The sequence below is a fragment of the Tursiops truncatus genome, chromosome X (genome assembly GCF_011762595.2).
Source record: "Tursiops truncatus isolate mTurTru1 chromosome X, mTurTru1.mat.Y, whole genome shotgun sequence".
Lineage (NCBI taxonomy): Eukaryota > Metazoa > Chordata > Mammalia > Artiodactyla > Delphinidae > Tursiops > Tursiops truncatus.
Window position 1 is genome coordinate 87273571 of NC_047055.1, and position 26988 is coordinate 87300558.

Here is a 26988-nt window from a genome sequence, read left to right on the forward strand (position 1 = left end):
TCTGAGGGTTGTCTTTTTGTCTTGTTTATGGTTTCTTTTGCTGTGCAAAAGCTTTTAATTTTAATTAGGTCCCATTTGTTTATTTTTGTTTTTATTTTCATTACTCTAGGAGGTGGGTCAGAAAAGATCTTGCTGTGCTTTTTTTTTTTTTTAAAGAAGAGTACTTTTTCTTTTCTTTTAATTTATTTATTTTAATTTATTTATTTTTGGCTGCATTGGGTCTTCGTTACTGCACGCGGGCTTTCTCTAGCTGCAGCAAGCAGGGGCTAATCTTTGTTGTGGTGCACGGGCTTCTCATTGTGGTGGCTTCTCTTGTTGCGGAGCACAGGCTCTAGGCGCATGGGCTTCAGTAGTTGTGGCATGTGAGCTCAGTAGTTGTGGCTCACGGGCTCTAGAGCACAGGCTCAGTAGTTGTGGCACACGGGCTTAATTGCTCCGTGGCATGTGGGATCTTCCTGGACCAGGGATTGAACCCATGTCCCCTGCATTGGCAAGCAGATTCTTAACCACTGCACCACCAGGGAAGTCCCTTGCTGAGGTTCATGACAAAGAGTGTTTTTCTTATGTTTTCCTCTAAGACTTTTATAGTTTCTGGTCTTACATTTAGGTCTTTAATCCATTTTGAGTTTATTTTTGTGTATGGTGTTAGGGAGTGTTCTAATTTCATTCTTTTCCATGTAGCTGTCCAGTTTTCCCAGCACCACTTATTGAAGAAGCTGTCCTTTCTCCGTTGTATGTTCTTGCCTCCTTTGTCATAGATTAGTTGACCACAGGTGCGTGGGTTTATCTCTGGGCTTTCTATCCTGTACCAGTGATCTGTATTTCTGTTTTTGTTCCAGTACCATATTGTCTTGATTACTGTAGCTTTTACTATAGTCTGAAGTCAGGGAGTCTGATTCCTCCAGCTCCGTTTTTCTTTCTCAAGATTGCTTTGGCTATTCAGGGTCATTTGTGTTTCCATACACATTGTGAATTTTTTTGTTCTAGTTCTGTGAAAAATGCCATTGGTAGCTTGATAAGGATTGCACTGAATCTGTAGATTGCTTTGGGTAGTACAGTCATTTTCACAATGTTGATTCTTCCAATCCAAGAACATGGTATATCACTCCATCTGTTTGTATCATCTTTAATTTCTTTCATCAGTGTCTTATAATTTTCTGCATACAGGTCTTTTGTCTCCTTAGGTAGGTTTATTCCTAAGTATTTTATTCTTTTTGTTTCAATGGTAAATGGGAGTGTTTCCTTAATTTCTCTTTCAGATTTTTCATCATTAGTGTATAGGAATGCCAGGGATTTCTGTGCATTAATTTTGTATCCTGCAACCTTACCAAATTCATTGATTAGTTCTAGTAGTTTTCTGGTGGCATCTTTAGGATTTTCTATGTATAGTATCATGTCATCTGCAAACAGTGACAGTTTTACTTCTTCTTTTCCAATTTGTATTCCTTTTATTTCTTTTTCTTCTCTGATTGCTGTGGCTAGGACTTCCAAAACTATGTTGAATAAGAGTGGCGAGAGTGGACATCTTTGTCTTGTTCCTGACCTTACTGGAAATACTTTCAGTTTTCACCACTGAGCATGATGTCCACTGTGGGTTTGTCATATATGATCTTTATTATGTTGAGGTAGGTTCCCTCTAAGCCTATTTCTGGAGAGGTTTTTTTTTTAATCATAAATGGATTTTGAATTTTGTCAAAAGCTTTTTCTGCATCTATTGAGATGATCATATGGTTTTTATTCCTTAATTTGTTGATATGGTGTATCACATTGATTGATTTGCTTATATTGAAGAATCCTTGCATCCCTGGGATAAATCCCACTTGATCATGGTGTATGATCCTTTTAATATGTTGTTGGATTCTGTTTGCTAGTATTTTGTTCAGGATTTTTGCATCTATGTTCATCAGTGATAGTGGTCTATAATTTTCTTTTTTTGTGATGTCTTTTTCTGGTTTTGGTATTAAGGTGATGGTGGCTTTGTAGAATGAATTCGGGAGTGTTCTTTCCTCTGCAATTTTTTGGAAGAGTTTGAGAAGGATCAGTGTTAGCTCTTCTCTAAACGTTTGATATAATTTGCCTGTGAAGCCATCTGGTCCTGGCTTCTATTCCATAGTATTCTTATAGTATTCTGAGTATTTGCATCTATCACCGAATATGCAAAACCTAGTACAGAGTGTCTGTTCCTGTCAAGACTCATTTATAAGACTCATTTATGTGATGCAATAGACGTGGTTGCTAATGCTACAGTGGTAATCGTATTGCACTATATACATGTATCAAATCAACATGCTGTTCACCTTAAACTTACATAAGTGTTATATGTCAATTATATCTCAGTGAAAAAAAAGATCCATTTATAACCTCCTGGAACTACCCAGCAGAAGTCTGACATAGACTAGTTGCCAGCTGTATGTGGAACCTTCCTCCAGGGAATCTGCCCCATAGTCATCTGAAGTCTCTGCCTCTTGCCAGACAGGACAGTTCTGGTTCACATTTTGTATCTTCAGTGGGTGCTAGAGGAAGATGTCAGTGATCAGCTCATCCCTGCATTGCAGTATCTTTCCCATATCAACTCATTTCATGGACCCAGGTGGCTACCTCAAGCAAGCATATCAGGATATCCACTTGCCAAATCCTTTGGCTCCTGTAAGGGGTTCTTCTGATGGGCATCAACATGTTCTACTTTTCAGCACCATTTAAATTTCCCTAGTGCTTTCCATAGGGCTGTGCCCCATGTGGGGATCCCTTTAATAGTGCAATTTCTGTTGCTCCTCTGCCTGACCATACGGCCAGGCCATTGGTGACAACCCATTAGTCGGTAAAAACTCAAACATAGCAGCTCTTTTCTTTGTTCAATTCTTCCATAATTGCCAGAAAAATAGCATGCAATTCAGACCACTGAATTGATTTGTTCTCGCCTTATTCAATTGGACTTTCTATTTGAGTCAGTTGTAGTGTGGTGGCCTTCCAAACAGGATGTTATCTGTCCACTTTGGAACTGCCATCTGTAAACTAAGTAGCTTTCTGATATTCAATAGAGAGCCGTTTATAGGACACTACCTTTGTGGTAATAGGATTTGGCAGTTCCTCAGGTGATTTCAGAGTCAGCCCTAAGAAAAAGAGTCTGCCTGTTTGTGAATACTATTTCTTGCATTCCTTTGGTAGCATGTTCCTATAGAAATCATTTTCATTCTATTATGGAACTGTTTTGGGCACTGCCTTTCTTCTTGGAGTGTTTCTCTGACATTACCCAAGACATTATGGGCATTTCCATATTGCAAGATTATTTTAAATCCTTCAGTCATAGGGACAGTTTCAATTAATGCCTGATAACAAGCTGGTAATTGTCTCTCAGCTGGTGTCTACTGTACTTGCCATGCCTGGAAATTTTCTGGTCCAAAATCCTAGTGGTCGCCACTGGGTAGCACTCATGGACCTTTCCCATAAGCTCTGGTCTATGTCTTTTCATCCACCGGGTATTCTATACGGTTTCAAATTAGCAACGCATGTGAGTAAGTTCCCATTTAACATGTTCAATTAATACTGGCCTCATCATCAAAAAATCTACAAACAATAAGTGCTGGAGAGGGTGTGGAGAAAAGGGAACCCTCTTGTACTGTTGGTGGGAATGTAAATTGATACAGACTCTATGGAGAACAGTATGGAGGTTCTTTACAAAACTAAAAATGGAACTACCATATGACCCAGCAATCCCACTACCAGGCATATACCCTGAGAAAACCATAATTCAAAAGGAGTCATGTACCACAATGTTCATTGCAGCTCTATTTACAATAGCCAGGACATGGAAGCAACCTAAGTGTCCATCAACAGATGAATGGATAAAGAAGATGTGGCACATACATACAATGGAATATTACTCAGCCATAAAAAGAAATGAAATTGAGTTATTTGTAGGGAGGTGGATGGACCTAGAGTCTGTCATACAGAGTGAACTAAGTCAGAAAGAGAAAAACAAATACTGTATGCTAACACATATATATGGAATCTAAGAAAACAAAATGGTCATGAAGAACCTAGGGGCAAGACGGGAATAAAGACGCAGACCTACTAGAGAATGGACTTGAGGATATGGGGAGGGGGAAGGGTAAGCTGTGACAAAGTGAGAGAGTGGCATGAACATATATAACACTATCAAACGTAAAACAGATAGCTAGTGGGAAGCAGCCATATAGCACAGGGAGATCAGCTCGGTGCTTTGTGACCACCTAGAGGGGTGGGATAGGGAAGGTGGGAGGGAGGGAGACGCAAGAAGGAAGAGATATGGAAACATATGTATATGTATAAGTGATTCACTTTGTTATAAAGCAGAAACTAACACAGCCATTGTAAAGCAATTATACTCCAATAAAGATGTTAAAAAAAAATACTGGCCAGAGGGCGAACTTACACACCTTCTGTTTTACAATACTAGATAGGAGAAGTGTTCCCCAGTCAGACCTCATCCCAATAATACATTCAGGTAGGGGAGATGCAACTACGTCACATAAAGTCCATTCACACATTTTAATTTTCATCTAAACTTTCATCTTAATCTTATCAACTATTGCATCCCTATATCCTCACAATCTAACTGTAGCCCCTGTTAGGACTTCACCAACAGATTTTGGAATAACTATGCATTGGTCTCCCATGTCAAGGAGTCTCAGAAAGTCTTTTTTCTACCCTGGCCATTTTACTCACATATGTGCATATGGCCTTGGATCCCCAGGCCTAGGATCAGTTCAAGGGGCCTTGTGGCTTCTTCATCAATCCTCATCCTGATTAATTTGCCAAACCATCACCCCCAGCAACTCAAGATCAGTTTTCCCTTTGTTACCTTTGCCTTCTGGCTTTTTAAATTCCTCTAATTAGGGAGAATAGAGTGCGTTTGTTTAGGGCATTTCAATGTTGGGGGGGCTAGCAGAGGGCCCCATTGGTCCACCCAGTCTCCAATAGAGCTGCTTTAATCCCTTGATTTTGGCCCCATCAATGTCCCCTTTATTAATCCTATTTCTTAATATTTTTCTTGATTTTTAAAACTTGAAGTATAGTTGATTTACAATGTTGTGCCAATCTCTGCTGTACAGCAAAGTGACTCAGTTATACACATATAGACATTCTTTTTCTATATTCTTTTCCATTATGGTTAATCCCAAGAGATTGGATATCGTTCCCTGTGCTATACAGCAGGACCTTGTTTTTTATCCATTCTAAATGTAATAGTTTGTGTCAACCAACCCAAACTCCCAGTCCATCCCGCTCCCTCCCCGCAAAGCCTATTTCTTTTTTTTTTTTTTTAGTTTGTCCGAATAGCTTCTTTTTTCTTTTTTTTATTGGAGTATAATTGCTTTACAATGTTGTGTTAGTTTCTGCTGTACAGTGAGGTGAATCAGCTATATGTATACCTATTTCCCCTCACTCTTGGACCTCTCTCCCACCCCACCCCCATCCCACCCATCTAGGTCATCACAGAGCACCAAGCTGAGCTTCCTGTGCTTTATAGCGTGTTCCCACTAGCTATCAATTTTACGCATGGTAGTGTATATATGTCAATCTTAATCTCCCAGTTCGTCCCACCCTCCCCTTCCCCCTCTGTGTTCACATGTCCGTTCTCTACGTCTACATCTCTATTCCTGCCCTGCAAACTGGTTCATCTGTACCATTTTTCTAGGTTCCACATATATGCGATAATATATGATATTTGTTTTTCTCTTTCTGGCTCACTTTACTCTGTATGACAGACTCTAGGTCCATCCACATCTCTACAAATGACCCACTTTCCTTTTTATGGCTGAGTAATATTCTATTGTACATATGTACCACATCTTTATCCATTCATCTGTCATTGGACATTTAGGTTGTTTCTGTTTCTATGTCCTGGCTATTGTAAATAGAGCTGCAGTGAACACTGTGGTACATGACTCCTTTTGAATTATGGTTTTCTCAGGGTATATGCCCAGTAGTGGGATTACTGGGTCATATGGTAGCTCTATTTTTAGTTTTTTAAGGTACCTCCATACTGTTCTCCCTAGTGGCTGTATCAATTTACATTCTCACCAGCAGTGCAAGAGGGTTCACTTTTCTCCACACCCTCTCCAGAATTTATTGTTTGTAGATTTTTTGATAATGGCCATTCAGGCCAGTGTGAGGTGATACCTCATTGTAGTTTTGATTTGCATTTCTCTAATAATTAGTGATGCTGAGCATCTTTTCATGTGCCTCTTGGCCATCTTTATGTCTTCTTTGGTGAAATGTCTATTTAGGTCTTCCGCCCATTTTTTGATTGGGTTGTCTGTTTTTTTGATATTGAGCTCCATGAGCTGTTTGTATGTTTTGGAGATTAATCCATTTAGGATTAATCCTAAATGAAGCCTGTTGCTTCATTTACAAATATTTTCTCCCATTCTGAGGGTTGTCTTTTTGTCTTGTTTATGGTTTCCTTTGCTGTGCAAAAGCTTTTAAGTTTCATTAGGTCCCATCTGGTTTTTTGTTTTGTTTTGTTTTTATTTTCATTACTCTAGGAAGTGGGTCAAAAAAGATCTTGCCGTGGTTTATGTCAAAGTGTGTTTTTCCTATGTTTTCCTCTAAGAGTTTTATAGTGTAGAGTCTTACATTTAGGTCTTTAATCCATTTTGAGTTTATTTTTGTGTATGGTGTTAGGGAGTGTTCTAATTTCATTCTTTAACATGTAGCTGTCCAATTTTCCCAGCACCACTTATTGAAGAGGCTGTCTTTTCTCCATTGTATGTTCTTGCCTCCTTTGTCATAAATTAGGTGACCATGTGTGTGTGGGTTTATCTCTGGGCTTTCTATCCTGTACCATTGATCTATATTTCTGTTTTTGTGCCAGTACCATATTGTCTTGTTACTGTCGTTTTGTAGTATAGTTTGAAGTTGGAGAGCCTGATTCCTCCAGTTCCATTTTTCTTTCTCAAGATTGCTAAAGCCTATTTCTATTGAAGGTCAAGTTCCACTGCTTTCCTCTATACTCGTTTTGCCCCACTGTTATTCCACATCTCACAATACAAAACATTCCATGAGTCTCAATTTCAACGTCTCTAAAACAGGTGTGAAGCTTGCCATTACAGTGCTATTGCAGAGTTAAATCACTGAACCAAGCCCAGGGTTTGGCACATGTAAGTGCTCAAAACACATTGGCAGACATCCCATTACTTATTCCAAGCTCCAGCACCCCCGGGGCTGGATAAAGTTTGAGGGGTGAGGGTGGGCATGTGGCAGGGTTATGCCATTGGGGTAGGTCTGAGGTCACCCTGCCCTAGCCCTGGCACCTCGGTCGCTACAGGGTGGTGTACACAGCCAGGCAGCCAAGCCCCCTCTTAATAACTGTTTAAAGATTTATATATATTGGGACTTCCCTGGTGGTCCAGTGGCTAGGACTCCACGCTCCCAATGCAGGGGGCTCTGGGTTCGATCCCTGGTCAGGGAACTAGCTCCCACATGCTGCAACTAAGAGTTCGCATGCCACAGCTAAGACCCGGCGCAGCCAAATAAATACATAAATTAAAAAAAAGATTTATATATAAAGATGTATGTAAAGATACTTGTCCAACCTGCTTGGACAAGTCCCTTGACTCTCCCTATTATAGTTCTCCATTCTTTTGTAAATCACCCTAATTTTCTTAGCATGTGTAAGATGCATAAAGGGAAGCTGATGATACTGATCCACAAAATGAGATAAGTCCTTGTTATAACTGTTATATTAAAAGTTGTTAAATAGAGGTCCTATGGAGCTGAATGGAGAGCCTAGATTCAACAAAGAAATTGAAATAAAGAGGTTTATTTCTCACATATCCTGGAGGAGGCACACCTTGATGGGCCACATGGGGAGGTCGAGGCAGGGTACAGGTGGAGAGAGAGACAAGACTTGGGCCCATATCTTTATTAGGGTTGGTGGGTAGAGTGCTTTAGGGTTTCCAGGCTAAGGCTGGATTGGTCAATTCAAACCAAAAAGAGTGGGGTTTTGGTCATTTCCACAGGGGTTTTATCTAAGGGGTACACAAGGGGAAGTTCCTAGGAGGTGGGGAGACTGTTTATCACAAGGGTTGTTGAGGAAGTCATATCAGGAACCTACATTTACTTGTGATTCCGTGGGCTGTTATCTAGTGCACGTGCTTGCATGAGTGGGCTAGTGTCACTTTAAGGCCCCTGCAGGCTGCTTGGCCAAACAAAATGGATGTTGAGGAAGCAAAACCATGGAGCAGCTTAGCTAAACTCTCAATGCTCCTTCACTCTATACCCTCTGGTGTCAGTAGTTTCTTGCTTTTGCTCCCCTGCCACCTGCACTACCTTCTTGGTGACCAGAGGTTGTAGAGATACTATCCAGTATTCTGGCATATTATTTTCTCCTTTGGTAGTGGCTCTGAGGCTAGCAGCTATAGCTCAGACCAGCTGAAATCTGAGGTTGGCACAGTGTCAGAATCTACCTCAACACTCTGCTTTCATTTTAGCTGTTACAGATAATAATAACCAAGAGATTGTATATTTAGCTTGTTTCTTGTTATTTTGCATATCCTTATATTTCAAGTGTGATGGGTAATTTTATGTGACAACTTGACTAAATCATTGGGTGCCCAGATATTGGGCTAAACATTATTTCTGGGTGTATTTGTGAGGGTATTTCCAGATGAGATTAGTATTTGGATCAGCAGACTGAGTAAATCAGAGCGCCCTCCCCAGTGTGGGTGGACCCATCCAATCAGTTGAGGGCCTGAAAAGAGCAAAAACGTGAAAGATGGGAGAATTTGCTCTCTTTCACTGACTGAGCTGAGACATTGGTCTACTCCTGCTTTTGGACTGGGGTTAATACCATTGGTGCTCCTCGTTCTCAGCCCTTTCAGACTAGGACTGGGATTTATACCACCAACTTTCCTGGATCTCTAACTTACAGATAGCATACTGTGGGACTTCTCTGCATCTATAATTTCATGAGCCAATTCCTTATAATAAATCATATGTGTGTGTGTGTGTGTGTGTGTGTGTGTGTGTGTGTTTATATGTATATTTGGTTCATTTTGGTTCTGTTTCTCTGGAGAACTCTAATACATCCAGTGAGGCAACTCTTCAGGAGTTAGGTCTGTCATTTCTAAATTCCACTGGTAACTTTTACCTCTGGTAAATTCACAACTACTATTTTATACCAAGGGTGACTTGGAGGCTATCCAGGCATCAAAGGTTCATCAATTCGTATCCACTCATCCTTCCTTTTCCCAAACAATACTTTTGCTATGTTTCAGTGAGTCAAGGTCATTCTAGTGAATGGCACTTCTGATGCCAAATATGGGGTCTCCAGGAGTACTCTCAGTTTGACGATTCACTAGAAGGACTCACAGAACTCAGGAAAGTGGTTGTACTCACGATTATGGTTTATTACAGTGAAAGAACACAGATTAAAATCAGCAAAGGAAAAAAAAGTGCATAGGTCAGAGCTCAGAAGAAACCAGGCCCTAGTTTCCAGTTATCCTCTCCCAGTGATGTTGTATGGTCGGCACTTAATTGTTCCAGAAATGATGTGTAACAATATGTATAAAGTATTGCCAACCAGGGAAGTTTACTGGCACCTTGGTATCCAGGATTTTTACTGGGGGTCAGTCACATAGGCATGGAGTACCTGCGTGACTCATCTTAACTATTTAGTCTCCAGCCCTCCAGAGGTCAAACCAATACAGTGTGGCCCAAAGCCCCAGACATACAAAAATGTACATTCAACATAAATCAGGTTTTAGCATAAACTATCTGGTGTGGCCCACAATCTCAGTTACACAAAGATGCTCTTATCAGGCAAGATATTCCAGGGACTCATAGATTATTGCCCAGGAGCTGGTTAAGGGCCAGCCCTGAAGAGGTTTGGAATATGCAGGGTTTGGGAAGCCCAGGCCTGCTGCATTAAGTCTTTACTGCACAGGATAAACAAACATCTCACTAGGGATTATATCATTTTCTACTCCTGTTTAGAAAGGACTCAAGGGGAAGAACAGAGTGTTGAAAGACCTGGGTGGCAAGCATCTTTCTATTGGAAAGTGTAAAAATGTTGTCTCTTCATATGAACTACTTGTTGCCCTCCTTTGATCCAGCAATTCTATTTATAGTTCTAGAAATTCATCCTAAGGCAATAATCATGTATTTTCACAGAGATTTAACTTTAGGAGTCTTCATCACAGGTTTGTTATTAACACCAAGAAATTGGGAATAACCCAAACTCCAACCATGGGTATTGGAGAAACAAATGATACCTCCAAAGTGTGGAATGCTAGAGGATCATTAAAAGCAATACTAAAGATGATTAAGATACTCCTGAGACATAGCAAGCAAATGAAACATGTGGGTCCAAGATTGAGGTCTAGATTAGAGGAGGAACTGGTAGTGAAATGGTTTTAACAGGACCAAGTTCAAGGTAAGACCAGAAGGACTGTGTCGGTACAGTAGGTAAACAAGTGCTTGGGTTCTAGTTCAGACCTGAAAGACATGGATGTTGTAATATTTAACAAAGATCCATATTCAAGGTAAGACCAGAGGGGCATTGGTGGTGAATAACTTATTAGAAGCCTAGGTTCTAGATCAAAGAGAGAGGAGCATTGACGGGGAAATAGTTAAAAGAGGCCCAGGTTTAAGATCATAGCCAAGAAACACTGATGGTGGAGGAGTTAATAGACAGGAAAAATTGAATCTTAGACTAGGGAACCATTAATGGTAGGCAGGTTAACAGTGGTCCAATCTTAAGATCTAATATAGAGGAACACTGTTGGTGGAAAAGTTAACAGTAGCCCAGGATTTGACATCTAGACAAGAGAGTCATAGACTATTGAAGAGTGTTGAAAAATAATCATTTGATCTAAGAAAGGATTGGAAAATTTTATGTGAGCTAAATTTTAGGATTATAACCTGGGAAGAGCATCACAGAAAGCTGAGAACTGTTCCACCGGTTAGAAGTCAAGGCACAGTTACATAAGTTTTTTGAGACAGAGGGCTGTACATTAAATGACATATTATTGACAGTTTACATAATCCAGATCTAAGTGTCAGCCTGGTGGGTCATGTGACCTCTTGCAAGATCAAGAAGGAATGTTGTCTTTTAAGGAGTTGTCTTGCTGTTGCTAGGAGAATGTTCCTCTTTATGGTTGAGCAGGTACTCCTGCCAATGGGGGAGGTTTGGTCGATGCATAATGCAGATACACAACACACCGTGGGGGGGAGGGAGGAGGCTAAAGGGCATAGAATAATTTTTATGTTTAAATTTTTCTTGTCTTGCCGTACAGTATGAATTTTGTTTCACATGCGTTAACAGAGTCCTAGTTTAGATCATGGGTTCTACTTGTAGAAGCATTAATAATGAAAGAGTTAACAGAGGCCTAGGGTCAACATCAGCTCACAGGGACATTAATGGTGGATGAGTTAACAGAGAGTTGGGTTTGAGGTCTACAAAGAACTCTTTTGCTGGAATAATTAACAGAGTTTTGGATTTAAGGTTAAAATAGAGGATCTTTGATGGTGAAAATATTGAGAGGAACCCAGGTTCAAGATGAGATTAGAGGAGCATTTGAACCAAGTCTCCCTAAAACAGAGTTCCCCCACCAAGTTTTTGATTAACATCTCTATCTAAAATTTTATTCCCTTCTTGTCCTGTCCCTGTTCCCCTCAGGATAGAGGAATATCAAAAAAGGGGGGGATTGAAACTGAGCAGAACCCTGCAGGAACTTCCTGGCTACAAAAGCTCCTCTTTGTCCCCTGTTTCTTGTTTGTAGAAAAAGACTTTAGTCTCCTAGACCTTCTCTGAGCTCCAAAGAGCAGACTCAAGCAGTTACTAATTAGGGAAGTGAGGGAATGCTGAAACAAAGGAAAAGCAGTCAATGAACAATAGTTCAGTGACAAAACAGAGTCCTAGTTCCTCCTCAAGGGATATACATAACAATCTGACACATATCTTTGAGTTGTTCAGTGGGAACTAAAACACTCTACTCAGGTGAGGGATGATGACTACATGCTGAGCACAAGCACTAGACCCCAGACTGGTTGGAACCAGAAGCTTGATGAGTAAGATTCCTGAAACATCACCCTATTACCATACCACCAACAACCAATCAGAAGAAAGTCCATGAGCTGATCACACACCCTGCAATCCCCAACCCTAATGTTGCTTTAAAAACCCTTCCCTGAAAGCCATGGGAAGTTCTGGTCTTTTGAGCATGAGCTGCCCCTTCTCCTTGCTTGGCATCTGCAATTAATTCTGTACTTTCCTTCACCATAACCTGATGTCAGTAGTGCTGCACAGTAGGCAAGCAGACTCAAGTTTGATTTGGTAACACACCAATGGTTGAAATATAATACAAGCCTTGATTTGAGGTCAAACCAAATAGAACTTTATGGTGAAATTTGTTCCATATGTCCAGGAACAAGATCCAGACCAGAGGAGTATTGATGGTAGAAGAATTCACAAAGTCACAGATTTAAGAATCATAGGCCATTAATATTGGAAAAGTTAACAGAGACCTGAATCAGAAGGTTAGTGATATGGGAATTGTTAACAAGTGTGGCAGGTTGTTATATTAATGTATTTCATGCCTTCCAATGAGTCACTTCTCCTAGTATCCTAACTCTTCTGTAGTCACTTGAAGGGGCCCAGAACTGAGATTGGACCATAGCAGCATAAATGGTGGAAAATTTAATAAATATCCAACTTTTCAGTCTGTCCAGGGTGGCATTAACGTTAGAACGATTAACAAGTGCCTGAACTGACAATAAAAGCAGAGAGGCAGTGATGGTGGAAGAGAGCTCAGAGACCTAGGCTTTGAGATTTAGACCAAAGAGTCATTGATAGTGGAAGAGTTAAGAGTGGCCTCAATTTGCAGTCAAAGCAGAGGGGCACAGTGGGGGAAGTATTAATAGAGACCTAGGATTTGATATCTAGATTAGGGGATCATTGCTGATAGAACTGTTAGCAGAAGGGTTCAAAATCTAGACTAGAGGGCTTTGGTAGCAAAATCATGACCAGGATAGGAAGTCAGAGCAGAGGGATAATGGTGGTGGAAGAGTAAAAATAAGTCCAAGTTCAAGTCAACAACAGATGGTGGAAGAGTTAACAGAGACAAGTGTTTGAGTTCACAAAGGAAAATTGTCAGTGGATGAATAACAGAGGCCTGGATCAGAGTAGCAATGATGGTGGAATAGTTGAAGAATGCTGGGATTGAAGTCATCGATGGTGGAACTATTAACAGAGGCCCAGGTTTAGGTTATAGCGGAGTGCTAGTAATGATGGGATACTTAACAGAAGCCTGAATTTTAGGTCAAACCAAGGAGGCATTAATGATTAAATAGTTAACAGGGGCCCAGGTGCCAAAGCAGAACAAAGGTGTTGTATTAATCTGGGTTCTTCAGAGAAACAGAACTGATTTTGTGTGTGTGTGTGTGTGTGTGTGTGTGTGTGTGTGCGCGCGCGCGTGTGTGCATGCATACATAAAAAGAGTTATTATAAAGTAATTGGCTCACACAGTTATGCAGGCTGACAAGGCCCAAGATCTGCAGTCAGAAAGCTGGAAACCCAGGAGAGCCAACGGTCTAAGTTCCAGTCCCAGTGCAAAAGACTGATGTCCAGCTCAAAGACAGCCTGAGAGAGTGAATTCTCCCTTACGGAGTCTTTTCTTCTATTCAGGCCTTCAGTAGATTGGATAGGGCGCACCCACTTTAGGGAGGGCAATCTACTTTACTTGTCTACAATTCAAATGTTAATCTCATCCAGAAACACTCTCAGACACTCCCAGAATAGTGTTTAACCAGTCATGGCCCAGTCAAATTGATATATAAAATTAAACATCGCAGGGTCATTGATAGAGGAAGAATGAACAGGGGCCCAAGTTTAGGATCAGGCTGTTGGTTTGATGTTGGCATAGTTAACAGAGACATAGGTTCTAGTTCAGAATCAAGGGACACTGATTGTATAAAAGTGAATGGAAGCACAGTTTCAAGGTCTAGAATAGAGAGTCACTGGTGGAATAATTTGAAGATGCCCAAGCTAAAGGTCATTTCAGAGCAGCATAGATGGTACAATACTAAAAAGAGGCTTGATATCAAAATGACAAGAGATAACAAGTGTTGGTGAGAGTGTGGAGAAAATGAAACATTTATACATTGTTTGTGGGAATGGGAATTGGTATAGCCACTATGGGGAAAAGAATGGAGATTCCTCAAAAATTGATCCAGTATTCTCACTTCTGGGTATATACCCAAAGGCAATGAAATCAGGGTCTCGAAGAAGTATCTGTACTCCCATGTTCATTGCAGCATTATTCACAATAGCCAAGGTATAGAAACAACCTAAGTGCCTGTTGACAGATGAATGGATAAAGAAAATGCACACACACACAGGAATATTATATAGCAATAAAAAGAAGGAAATCCTGCCACTTGCAACAACATGGATGAACCTGAAGGACATTATGCTTAGGGAAATAAACCAGACAGAGAAAGACAAATACTGTATGGTATCACTTATATGTGGAATATAAAATAATCGAACTTATAGAAACAGAGAGTAGAATGGTGGTTGCCAGGGACTGGGGTAGGGGAAATGGGGAGATGTAGGTCAAAGGGTTCAACTTTCAGTTATAAGATGAATATGTTCTGGGGATCTAATTTACAGCATAGTAACTATAGTTAATAATACTACATTGTATACTTGAAATTTGCTAAGAAAGTGGATCTTAACTGTTCTTACCACACCAAAAAAAAAAAAGTAACTATGTGAGGTGATGGATGCGTTAATTAACTTAATTGTGGTGCTCATTCACACACACACACACACACACACACACACACACATATAGATATAGATATAGATATATGTCTCATCACGTGCAGTCCTTAAATATATATACTTTCTGTTTCTCAATTATACCTCAATAAAACTGGCGATAAAACTGAGAGGCTTGAGTTCAAGTTCAGACCTGAAAAGCTGGATATTAAAGTATTCAACAATGACCCAGATTCAAGGTTAGACTAGAAGGGCATTAATGGAAGAATAGTTAACAGACGCATGAGTTACACGTGGGTCAGAGGAAGAGCATTGATGGTGGAACAGATAACAGGTATCCAGGTTCAGTATCAGTCCAGAGAGAATTTGAAGGTAAAGGTGTTAATTCTAGGCCCTGAGTTGAGAAGAGCATTGATAATAGAATTTGTAATAGAGGTTCATGATTTTAGATCTATACCAAATGGGCACTGATGTTGAAAGAATTCACAGACCAAAGTTTGAAGTCAGACCAGAAGAAAACTGATAGAGGTAGATAAATCAGAGGCCTGGAATTTGAGATCTAGACCAGAAGGTAATTTGTGGTGGAGGAGTTAACAGGGGCCTGGGATTAAGATTAGTCCACAGAGACATTGATTGGACAATAGTTAAAAAATACTTGAGTTTGAGGTCTGTCCAGAGGGGCATTCATGTTGGAAGAGGTAACAGAGGCTCTGGGTTTGAAGTTACAGCTGAGGGACACTGATGGAGGCATAGTTAACAGAAGTTCAAGGGATATTTTTTAAAATTAATTAATTTTTGGCTGCACTGGGTCTTCATTGCTGTGCAGGCTTTCTCTAGTTGCAGTGAGTGGGGGCTGCTCTTTGTTGCGGTGCGCGGGCTTCTCACTGCAGTGGCTTCTCGTTGCGGAGCACAGGCTCTAGATGTGGCGGGCTTCAGTAGTTGTGGCACACGGGCTCAATAGTTGTGGCTTGCAGGCTCTAGACTGCAGGCTCAGTAGTTGTGGCACACGGGCTTAGTTGCTCCATGGCATGTGGGATCTTCCTGGACCAGGGCTCAAACCCATGTCCCCTGCATTGGCAGGCGGATTCTTAACCACTGCACCACCAGGGAAGTCCCCAGAAGTTCAAGGGGTATTAATGGTGGTAGTTTAAAGTGACCTGGCTTCAAGTCACAGCAGATGGATATTCACAGTGGAGAAGTTGACAGAGGTCTTTCTCAATTTCAAAGTGGAGAGTCATTGATGAGGGAATTAATGGAGGCCCAGGATTTGAAGCCTAGATCCACGGGTATTTATTGTTTTGTATTGCACTAATTATTAAAGGGTTAATTAGGATAGTTTCAAGTTCTAAGTGGAGTAGTTTAGAGAGGCTGACTTTGAGGTCAGTCTAGAATATCAGAGATACTGGAAGACTTAATGAGGCATTAATTCTCATTACAATACAGAGGGGAATTGATCAAGGACAAGATAATAGAACCAAGGAAAAATTCTAAAAAAGAAGGAAATTGATGGTAATTGAGTTAACAGAGACCCAAACTGGAGGTCAGTTTAGGGGGACAGTGATGACAGAAGAGTTGTTTGATGCTTGGGATTTGGTATCCAGACCAAAATGAAGTTGATGTTGGGATAGTTAACATAGGGCCAGATACAAGGTTAGAAGCAGAGGGGTATTGATGGTGGTGTTGTTAATAGAAGTCTGGATTCAAGATTTACACCAAAAGAGCTTTTATGATGGAATAGGGCTGGAACTGACATGAGACCAGAAAGCTATTAATGGCACAATATTTAAGAGACCTGGGTTTAAGGTTAGACCAGAAAGGTGTTGATGGTGAAAGTGTTAACTGAAGTACAATTGGGATGTCAGATCCATTAGTGGTGAAATAGATAAGACACTCTCAGGTTTATGGTTAGGAATACGAAACAGGTGATGGTAGAATAGTTTGTAGAAGTCCAGATTCATGTTGAAAGCAAAGGGATTTAGATGGTGGCTCTTCAATGTGGCAGAGCCTACCCTACCTGTCACTCTTGGTCTGAACATTACCACCTGCAGCCCTCATATTGGCTTCAGTGCTGGTACCACTTCTCCTAGCCCAGGGGTCACTGCGTCACATTAGAGCTTCATATTGGCAAGGCTTGTCCCTGCCCATCACTCACAACCTAGGAGTCACTGCTGTCTAGGCTTTCCATTGGTCATTTCTTTTTTTTTCACCAAGCCACTAATGCTTTATAATTATGGTTTTGTCTAATTTTATAAGCCCTCTCCTCCCCCCAAACTGTACTAATTATATTTTTTATTTTCTGTGTCTTATGATGTTTTTGTTGTTAGTTTCTGCTTTATAACAAAGTGAATCACTTACACATATACATATGTTCCCATATCTCTTCCCTCTTGCATCTCCCTCCCTCCTACCCTCCCTAATCCACCCCTCTAGGTGGTCACAAAGCACCCAGCTGATCTCCCTGTGCTATGCGGCTGCTTCCCACTAGCTACCTATTTTACGCTTGGTAGTGTATATATGTCTATGCCACTCTCTCACTTTGTCACAGCTTACCCTTCCCCCTCCCCATATCCTCAAGTCCATTCTCTAGTAGGTCTGTGTCTTTATTCCTGTCTTACCCTTATGTTCTTCATGACATTTTTTCCCTTAGATTCCATATATATGTGTTAGCATACGGTATTTGTCTTTCTCTTTCTCACTTACTTCATTCTGTATGACAGACTCTAGGTCCATCCACCTCCCTACAAATAACTCAATTTCATTTCTTTTTATGGCTGAGTAATATTCCATTGTATATATGTGCCACATCTTCTTTATCTATTCATCCGATGATGGACACTTAGGTTGTTTCCAACTCCTGGATATTGTAAATAGAGCTGCAATGAACATTTTGCTACATGACTCTTTCTGAATTACGGTTTTCTCAGGGTATATGCCCAGTAGTGGGATTGCTGGGTCCTATGGTAGTTCTATTTGTAGTTTTTTAAGGAACCTCCATACGGTTCTCCATAGTGGCTGTACCAATTCACATTCCCACCAGCAGTGCAAGAGTGTTCCCTTTTCTTCACACCCTCTCCAGCATTTATTGTTTCTAGATTTTTTGATGATGGCCATTCTGACTGGTGTGAGATGATATCTCATTGTAGTTTTGATTTGCATTTCTCTAATGATTAGTGATGTTGAGCATTCTTTCATGTGTTTGTTGGCACTCTGTATATCTTCTTTGGAGAAATGGCTATTTAGGTCTTCTGCCCATTTTTGGATTGGGTTGTTGTTTTTTGCTATTGAGCTGCATGAGCTGCTTGTAAATTTTGGAGATTAATCCTTTGTTAGTTGCTTCATTTGCAAATATATTCTCCCATTCTGAGGGTTGTCTTTTGGTCTTGTTTATGGTTTCCTTTGCTGTGTAAAAGCTTTGAAGTTTCATTAGGTCCCATTTGTTTATTTTTGTTTTTATTTCCATTTCTCCAGGAGGTGCGTCAAAAAGGATCTTGCTGTGATTTATGTCATAGAGTGTTCTGCCTATGTTTTCCTCTAAGAGTTTGATAGTTTCTGGCCTTAAATTTAGGTCTTTAATCCATTTTGAGCTTATTTTTGTGTATGGTGTTAGGGAGTGTTCTAATCTCATACTTCTACATGTACCTGTCCAGTTTTCCCAGCACCACTTATTGAAGAGGCTGTCCTTTCTCCACTGTACATTCCTGCCTCCTTTAGCAAATATAATGTGACCATATGTGCATGGGTTTATCTCTGGGCCTTCTACCTGTTCCATTGATCCATATTTCTGTTTTTGTGCCAGTACCATACTGTCTTGATTACTGTAGCTTTGTAGTATAGTCTGAAGACAGGGAGCCTGTTTTCTCCAGCTCCATTTTTCATTCTGAAGATTGCTTTGGCTATTCGGGGTCTTTTGTGTTTCCATACAAATTGTGAAATTTTTTGTTCTAGTTCTATGAAAAATGCCATTGGTAGTTTGATAGGGATTGCATTGAATCTGTAGATTGCTTTGGGTAGTAGAGTCATTTTCACAATGTTGATTCTTCCAATCCAAGAACATGGTACATCTTTCCATCTATTTATATCATCTTTAATTTCTTTCATCAGTGTCTTATAATTTTCTGCATACAGGTCTTTTGTCTCCTTAGGTAGGTTAATTCCTAGATATTTTATTCTTTTTGTTGCAGTGGTAAATGGGAGTGTTTTCTTGATTTCACTTTCAGATTTTTCATCATTAGTGTATAGGAATGCCAGAGATTTCTGTGCATTAATTTTGTATCCTGCTACTTTACCAAATTCATTGATTAGCTCTAGTCATTTTCTGGTAGCATCTTTAGGATTCTCTATGTATAGTATCATGTCATCTGCAAACAGTGACAGCTTTACTTCTTCTTTTCCGATTTGGATTCCTTTTATTTCCTTTTCTTCTCTGATTGCTGTGGCTAAAACTTCCAAAACTATGTTGAATAAGAGCAGTGAGAGTGGGCAACTTTGTTGTGTTCCTGATCTTAGTGGAAATGCTTTCAGGTTTTCACCATTGAGGACGATGTTGGCTGTGGGTTTGTCATATATGGCCTTTATTATGTTGAGGAAACTTCCCTCTATGCCTACTTTCTGGAGGGTTTTTTATCATAAATGGGTGTTGAATTTTGTCGAAAGCTTTCTCTGCATCTGTTGAGATGATCATATGGTTTTTCTCCTTCAATTTGCTAATATGGTGTATCACATTGATTGATTTGCAGATATTGAAGAATCCTTGCATTCCGGGAATAAACCCCACTTGATCATGGTGTATGATCCTCTTAATGTGCTGTCGGATTCTGTTTGCTAGTATTTTGTTGAGGATTTTTGCATCTAGGTTCATCAGTGATATTGGCCTGTAGTTTTCTTTCTTTGTGACATCCTTGTCTGGTTCTGGTATCAGGGTGATGGTGGCCTTGTAGAATGAGTTTGGGAGTGTTCCTCCCTCTGCTATATTTTGGAAGAGTTTGAGAAGGATAGGTCTTAGCTCTTCCCTAAATGTTTGATAGAATTGGCCCGTGAAGCCATCTGGTCCTGGGCTTTTGTTTGTTGGAAGATTTTTAATCACAGTTTCAATTTCAGTGCTTGTGATTGCTCTGTTAATATTTTCTATTTCGTCCTGATCCAGTCTTGGCAGGTTGTGCATTTCTAAGAATTTGTCCATTTCTTCCAGGTTGTCCATTTTATTGGCATAGAGTTGCTTGTAGTAATCTCTCATGATCTTTTGTATTTCTGCAGTGTCAGTTGTTACTTCTCCTTTTTCATTTCTAAATCTATTTATTTGAATCTTCTCCCGTTTTTTCTTGATGAGTCTGGCTAATGGTTTATTAATTTTGTTTATCTTCTCAAAAAACCAGCTTTTAGTTTTATTGATTTTTGCTATCGTTTCCTTCATTTCTTTTTCATTTATTTCTGATCTGATCCTTATGATTTCTTTCCTTCTGCTAACTTTGGGGGTATTTTTGTTCTTCTTTCTCTAATTGCTTTAGGTGCAAGGTTAGGTTGTTTATTCGAGATGTTTCCTGTTTCTTAAGGTAGGATTGTATTGCTATAAACTTCCCTCTTAGAACTGCTTTTGCTGCATCCCATAGGTTTTGGGTCGTCGTGTCTCCATTATCATTTGTTTCTATGCATTTTTTGATTTCCTCTTTGATTTCTTCAGTGATCACTTCGTTACTAAGTAGTGTATTGTTTAGCCTCCACGTGTTTGTATTTTTTACAGATCTTTTCCTGTGATTGATATCTAGTCTCATAGAGTTGTGGTCGGAAAAGATACTTGATACAATTTCAATTTTCTTAAATTTACCAAAGCTTGATTTGTGACCCAAGATATGATCTACCCTGGAGAATGTTCCATGAGCACTTGAGGAAAATGTGTATTCTGTTGTTTTTGGATGGAATGTCCTATAAATATCAATTAAGTCCATCTTGTTTAATGTATAATTTAAAGCTTGTGTTTCCTTATTTATTTTGATTTTGGATGATCTGTCCATTGGTGAAAGTGGGGTGTTAAAGTCCCCTACTATGAATATGTTACTGTCGATTTCCCCTTTTATGGCTGTAAGTGTTTGACTTATGTATTGAGGTGCTCCTATGTTGGGTGCATAAATATTTACAATTGTTATATCTTCTTCTTGGATCGATCCCTTGATCATTATGTAGTGTCCTTCTTTGTCTCTTCTAAAAGTCTTTATTTTAAACTCTATTTTGTCTGATATGAGAATTGCTACTCCAGCTTTCTTTTGATTTCCATTTGCATGGAATATCTTTATCCGTCCCCTCACTTTCAGTCTGTATGTGTCTCTAGGTCTAAAGTGGGTCTCTTGTAGGCAGCATATATATATACGGGTCTTGTTTTTGTACCCATTCAGCCAGTCTGTGTCTTTTGGTGGAGCATTTAATCCATTTACATTTAAGGTAATTATCGAGATGTATGTTCCTATTCCCATTTTCTTAATTGTTTTGGGTTTGTTATTGTAGGTCTTTTCCTTCTCTTGTGTTTCTTGCCTAGAGAAGATCCTTTAGCATTTGTTGTAAAGCTGGTTTGGTGGTGCTGAACTCTCTCAGCTTTTGCTGCTCTGTAAAGTTTTTAATTTCTCCATCAAATCTGAATGAGATCCTTGCTGGGTAGAGTAATCTTGGTTGTAGGTTTTTCTCCTTCATCACTTTAAATATGTCCTGCCAGTCCCTTCTGGCTTGCAGAGTTTCTGCTGAAAGATCAGCTGTTAACCTTATGGGGATTCCTTTGTGTGTTATTTGTTGTTTTTTCCTTGCTTCTTTTAATATGTTTTCTTTGTATTTAATTTTTGACAGTTTGATTAATATGTGTCTTGGCAAGTTTCTCCTTGTGTTTATCCTGTATGGGACTCTCTGTGCTTCCTGGACTTGATTAACTATTTCCTTTCCCATATTAGGGAAGTTTTCAACTATAATCTCTTCAAATATTTTTCAGTCCCTTTCTTTTTCTCTTCTTCTTCTGGAACCTCTATAATTCGAATGTTGGTACGTTTAATGTTTTCCCAGAGGTCTGTGAGACTTTCCTCAGTTCTTTTCATTCATTCTTCTTTTTTTTTTTTATGGTATGCGGGCCTCTCACTGTTGTGGCCTCTCCCATTGCGGAGCACAGGCTCTGGACGCGCAGGCTCAGTGGTCATGGCTCATGGGCCTAGCTGCTCTGTGGCATGTGGGATCTTCCCGGAACAGGGCAGGAACCCGTGTCACCTGCATCAGAAGGCAGACTCTCAACCACTGTGCCACCAGGGAAGCCCCATTCTTTTTTCTTTATTCTGCTCTGCAGTAGTTATTTCCACTATTTTATATTCCAGGTCACTTATCCGTTCTTCTGCCTCAGTTATTCTGCTATTGATCCCTTCTAGAGTATTTTTAATTCCATTTATTGTGTTGTTCATTGTTGCTTGTTTCATCTTTAGTTCTTCTAGGTCCTTGTTAAACGTTCCTTGCACTTTCTCTATTCTGTTTCCAAGATTTTAGATCATCTTTACTATCATTCTGAATTCTTTTTCAGGTAGACTGCCTATTTCCTCTTCATTTGTTAGGTCTGGTGGGTTTTTATCTTGCTTCTTCATCTGCTGTGTGTTTTTCTGTCTTCTCATTTTGCTTATATTACTGTGTTTGGGGTCTCCTTTTTGCAGGCTGCAGGTTCGTAGTTCCCTTTGTTTTTCGTGTCTGTCCCCAGTAGCTAAAGTTGGTTCAGTGGGTTATGTAGGCTTCCTGGTGGAGGGGACTAGTGCCTGTGTTCTGGTGGATGAGGCAGGATCTTGTCTTTCTGGTGGAAAGGTCCACGTCTGGTGGTGTGTTTTGGGGTGTCTGTAGACTTATTTTGATTTTAGGCAGCCTCTCTGCTAATGGGTGGCGTTGTGTTCCTGTCTTGCTAGTTGTTCGGCACAGTGTGTCCAGCACTGTAGCTTGCTGGTCGTTGAGTGAAGCTGGGTGTTGGTGTTGAGCTGGAGATCTCTGGGAGATTTTCGTCATTTGATATTACGTGGAGCTGGGAGGTCTCTTGTGGACCAGTGTCCTGAAGTTGGCTCTCTCACTGCAGAGGCACAGCACTGACTCCTGGCTGTAGCACCAAGAGCCTTTCATCCACATGGCTCAGAATAAAAGGGAGAAAAAGTAGAAAGAAAGAAAGAAAGAGGGTAAAAGAAAATAAAATAAAGATAAAATAAAATTATTAAAATAAAAAATAATTATTAAGAAAAAAATTTTTTAAGTAAAAAAAAAAGCAAACAACAAAAACAAAAAATGGACGGATAGAACCCTGGGACAAATGGTGAAAGCAAAGCTATACAGACAATATCTCACACAGAAGCACACACATACACACTCACAGAAAGAGGAAAAGGGGAAAAATTATAAATCTTGCTCTCGAAGTCCACCTCCTCTATTTGGGATGATTCGTTGTCTATTCAGGTATTCCATAGATACAGCGTACATCAAGTTGATTGTGGAGCTTTAATCCACTGCTTCTGAGGCTGCTGGGAGAGATTTCCCTTTCTTTTCTTTGTTCGCCCAGCTCCTGGGGCTCAGCTTTGGATTTGGCCCTGCCTCTGCGAGTAGGTCGCTGGAGGGCGTGTGTTCTTTGCTCAGACAGGACGGGGTTAAAGGAGCAGCTGCTTCAGGGGCTCTGGCTCACTCAGGCCGGGGGGGGGGGGGGGGGGGGGAGGGAGGGGTACGGAGTGCGGGGCGAGCCTGCGGCTGCAGAAGCCATCGTGACGTTGCACCAGCCTGAGGCTCGCCGTGTGTTCTCCCAGAGAAGTTGTTCCTGGATCCCGGGACCCTGGCAGTGGCAGGCTGCACAGGCTCCCCGGAAGGGAGGTGTGGATAGTGACCTGTGCTCACACACAGGCTTCTTGTTGGCGGCAGCAGCAGCCTTAGCGTCTCATGCCCGTCTCTGGGGTCCGCGCTGTTAGCCGCAGCTCGCGCCCGTCTCTGGAGCTCCTCTAAGCAGCGCTCTTAATCCCCTCTCCTCGCGCACCAGGAAACAAAGAAGGAAGAAAAAGTCTCTTGCCTCTTCGGCAGGTCCAGACTTCTTCCCGGACTCCCTCATGGCTAGCCGTGGCACACTAACCCCTTCAGGCTGTTCACGCCGCCAGTCCTCTCCCGGTGCCTCGGCTCCCAGCCCCACCCACCCTGGCGGGTGAGCAGACAAGCCTCTTGGGCTAGTGAGTGCTGGTCTGCACCGATCCTCTGTGCGGGAATCTCTCCACTTTGCCCTCCGCACCCCGGTGGCTGTGCTCTTCTCCGCGGCTCCGAAGCTTCCCCCCTCTGCCACCCGCAGTCTCCGCCTGCAAAGGGGCTTCCTAGTGTGTGGAAACCTTTCCTCCTTCACAGCTCCCTCCCACTGGTGCAGGTCCCGTCCCTATCCTTTTGTCTGTTTTTTCTTTTTCCCTACCCAGGTATGTGGGGAGTTTCTTGCCTTTTGGGAGGTCTGAGGTCTTCTGCCAGCGTTCAGTAGGTGTTCTGTAGGAGTTGTTCCACGTGTAGATATATTTCTGATGTATCTGTGGTGAGGAAGGTGATCTCCGCGTCTTACTCTTCCGCCATCTTCCCCCTCCTCCTCTTATGATGTTTTGACATCCTAAAATTCCTGCTGGCTGGGGAGAGACTGCTCCCCCTCCCCCCAGGGCTAGCTAGTTCCTAAAAATAGCAAACAACTTACATGGACGCACCTCTCATATGCAAGCCAACCACCCCCTTTATCTAACTGTCACACACCGAGCCACTATTTCCCTTGCCTAAATTGTCTCAGGGCTAGGTCTCCATTGGTCCTTTAATGGTGTCAGGGTATGCCATCAGTCTGTCACTCATAGCCCTAGCATTACAATTTCCATTGAGTCTTCAATGCCAGCAGAACCTGACCTGGCCTGTCACTCACAGGCCCAGCATTACCACCCTCCATGTCTCTTATTGGTACTTAGACCCAGTGTCACCTCCCCCCCAACCTCCCATTTGGCCTTCAATAGGATAAAGCCTGCTTCTGCCTGTCAGTCACAGCCCTTGTGTCCACCTCCTCCAGAATTTCCATTGGTCCTTCAGTGCTGGCAGGGCCCACCTCACCTGACCATCAAACCCCAGCACTGCCATCCTTCAGGTCTACTATTGATTCTTCAATGCTAATAAAGCCAACCCTCACTTGTCACTTGAAGCCCCAGGGTCAGCACCCTCCAGAACTCCTGTTGATGCTTTCATTTTGGCAGGACCAACCCCCCCAGTCTGTCATCACCAGCGTTACCACTTTCCAGGCCTCCCATTGGCTTTTCAATGTGACAGAGCCCATCCCAGGCTGGGAGTGCTAGTGTCACATTCAGAGTGCTAGTGTCACATTCTCACTGCCTTCTGAGCCTCCCATTGGCCCTTCAGTGGGGCAGAGTCAACTCCTGCTTGTCACTTATAGCCCAAGCATAAACTGTCCCTCAGGGCTTCCATTGTCTTCCCAGTGTCTATCCTTGCCTGTCACTTTCAGCCTAGTATTGTCACTGGCCAAGCTTTCCATTGGCCCCTCAAATGGGTACAGTTCACCTCTGCCTGTAACTCACAGTGTTAATATCCTCCAGCCTCCCATTGGCCCCTCTGAGATCTTCCAAGGCCAGTCTTTGTCTATCACTTACAATCTTTCTGCCCCTGGAATCCCAAAGTCTCAGAGAGAATTAACAGAAGTCAGAACAGATTCAATATTCAGATTCAAGAATACACTTGATCTTTACTGATGATGGAAAAGTGGACTCATAATTTGAGACCCATACTTTGATTACAAAAGAATTAACAAAGTCACAGTTTTATGATCCATAGCAGAGAGTCATTGATTGTGAAATGGTTGCATGAGATCTATGTTTGATGCTCAGGCAAGAGGAGCATTGCTAGTAGAAGTGTTAAGAGAAAACTGGACTCTTTGCATACTTTAGAGGGGTTGTTTTAGGGGGAATATCAACAATACCAAAGATACAGTTTAGACCTTAGTTATATTGATGGTGGAAGAGTTAACAGATTCATGAATCTAAAAAACAGAGAAGCATTGATGGTGGAAGAATTGATAGCTAATTTGATTTAAGATCTAGATCAGATGGGCATTGATATTGGAAAAGTTAGCAGGGGCATTGTTTCTTTGTCACATGTGGTAAGTTTAAAATGGCCACAATCCTTTGCTGCTTCTCCCATTCTTACATTGGGCTGACCTTGTTACTTACTTTGACTAGTAGAATGTTGCAGAAGTGATGTCATGCTTGTTATAGCCCAAATCTCAAGAGTTTCAGATTCGCAGTTTCTGACTTCACTCTCGTAGAACTCTTCCTCCATTATGTAAAGAACCCCAGGATGGAAATCCAAGTGGAGAAGAGAGGCCCAGCCATTCTAGCCATTACAGCCATCCCAGGTGAGGCCCCAGACATGAGAGAGAGGTCTTCCTGGACCTTCCGGCTGACTGCTGCTGCATATGTGAGCCCATGTGAGAAGAGCAGAGGAATCACCCAGTCAATCCTCAGAATCCTTAAAAATAATACATTGTTGTTTTAAGTCACTAAGTTTTGTGGTCATTTGTTACACAGCAATATATAACTGAAATCTCATATCAGAGGAGTTTTAATGGTGGAATTGTTATCAGAGGACAAGGACAAGCCAGGGTCCACTGATGGTCCAGAAAGGCATTGGTAATACAATAATTGATAGGACTTGGGTTTGATTTCAAGATCACAGGGGCAATGATTGTGGAAGAGTTAACATACATCTAGGCTGAATTTCAACCAAATGATCACCAACAGTGGAATAATTTAAAAAGGCTGAAGTTAAAGTTCAGACCAGAGGAGCCTTGATGGTAGAACATTTAGGAAAGTCCCAGGATTCAAGATCTCTACCAGTGATATACTGATATGGAAAACATAACAGTAGCCCTGGTTCAAGGTAAAATCAGAAGGACCTTAATGGTGGAAAAGTTAATAGAAACCTTAATTAAGTTAATAGTAACTTTTGAAAGTTTTGCTTAGTAGCTACTACCCAAATAATGTCAGGAAGTTACAAACAGGGAAAAAAAGATGAAGAATAAAGTGAGGGAGCATATGTATATAAGCAAAGGGTTGTGATTAGATATGAATAAGTCATTATTTGTATTGGAGAACTAATTAGAACACAGTGGAACAGAAGCTACTTTATTTCATCTAATTTAAGCTACCATCAATTGTAAGATGCAACATTATTTT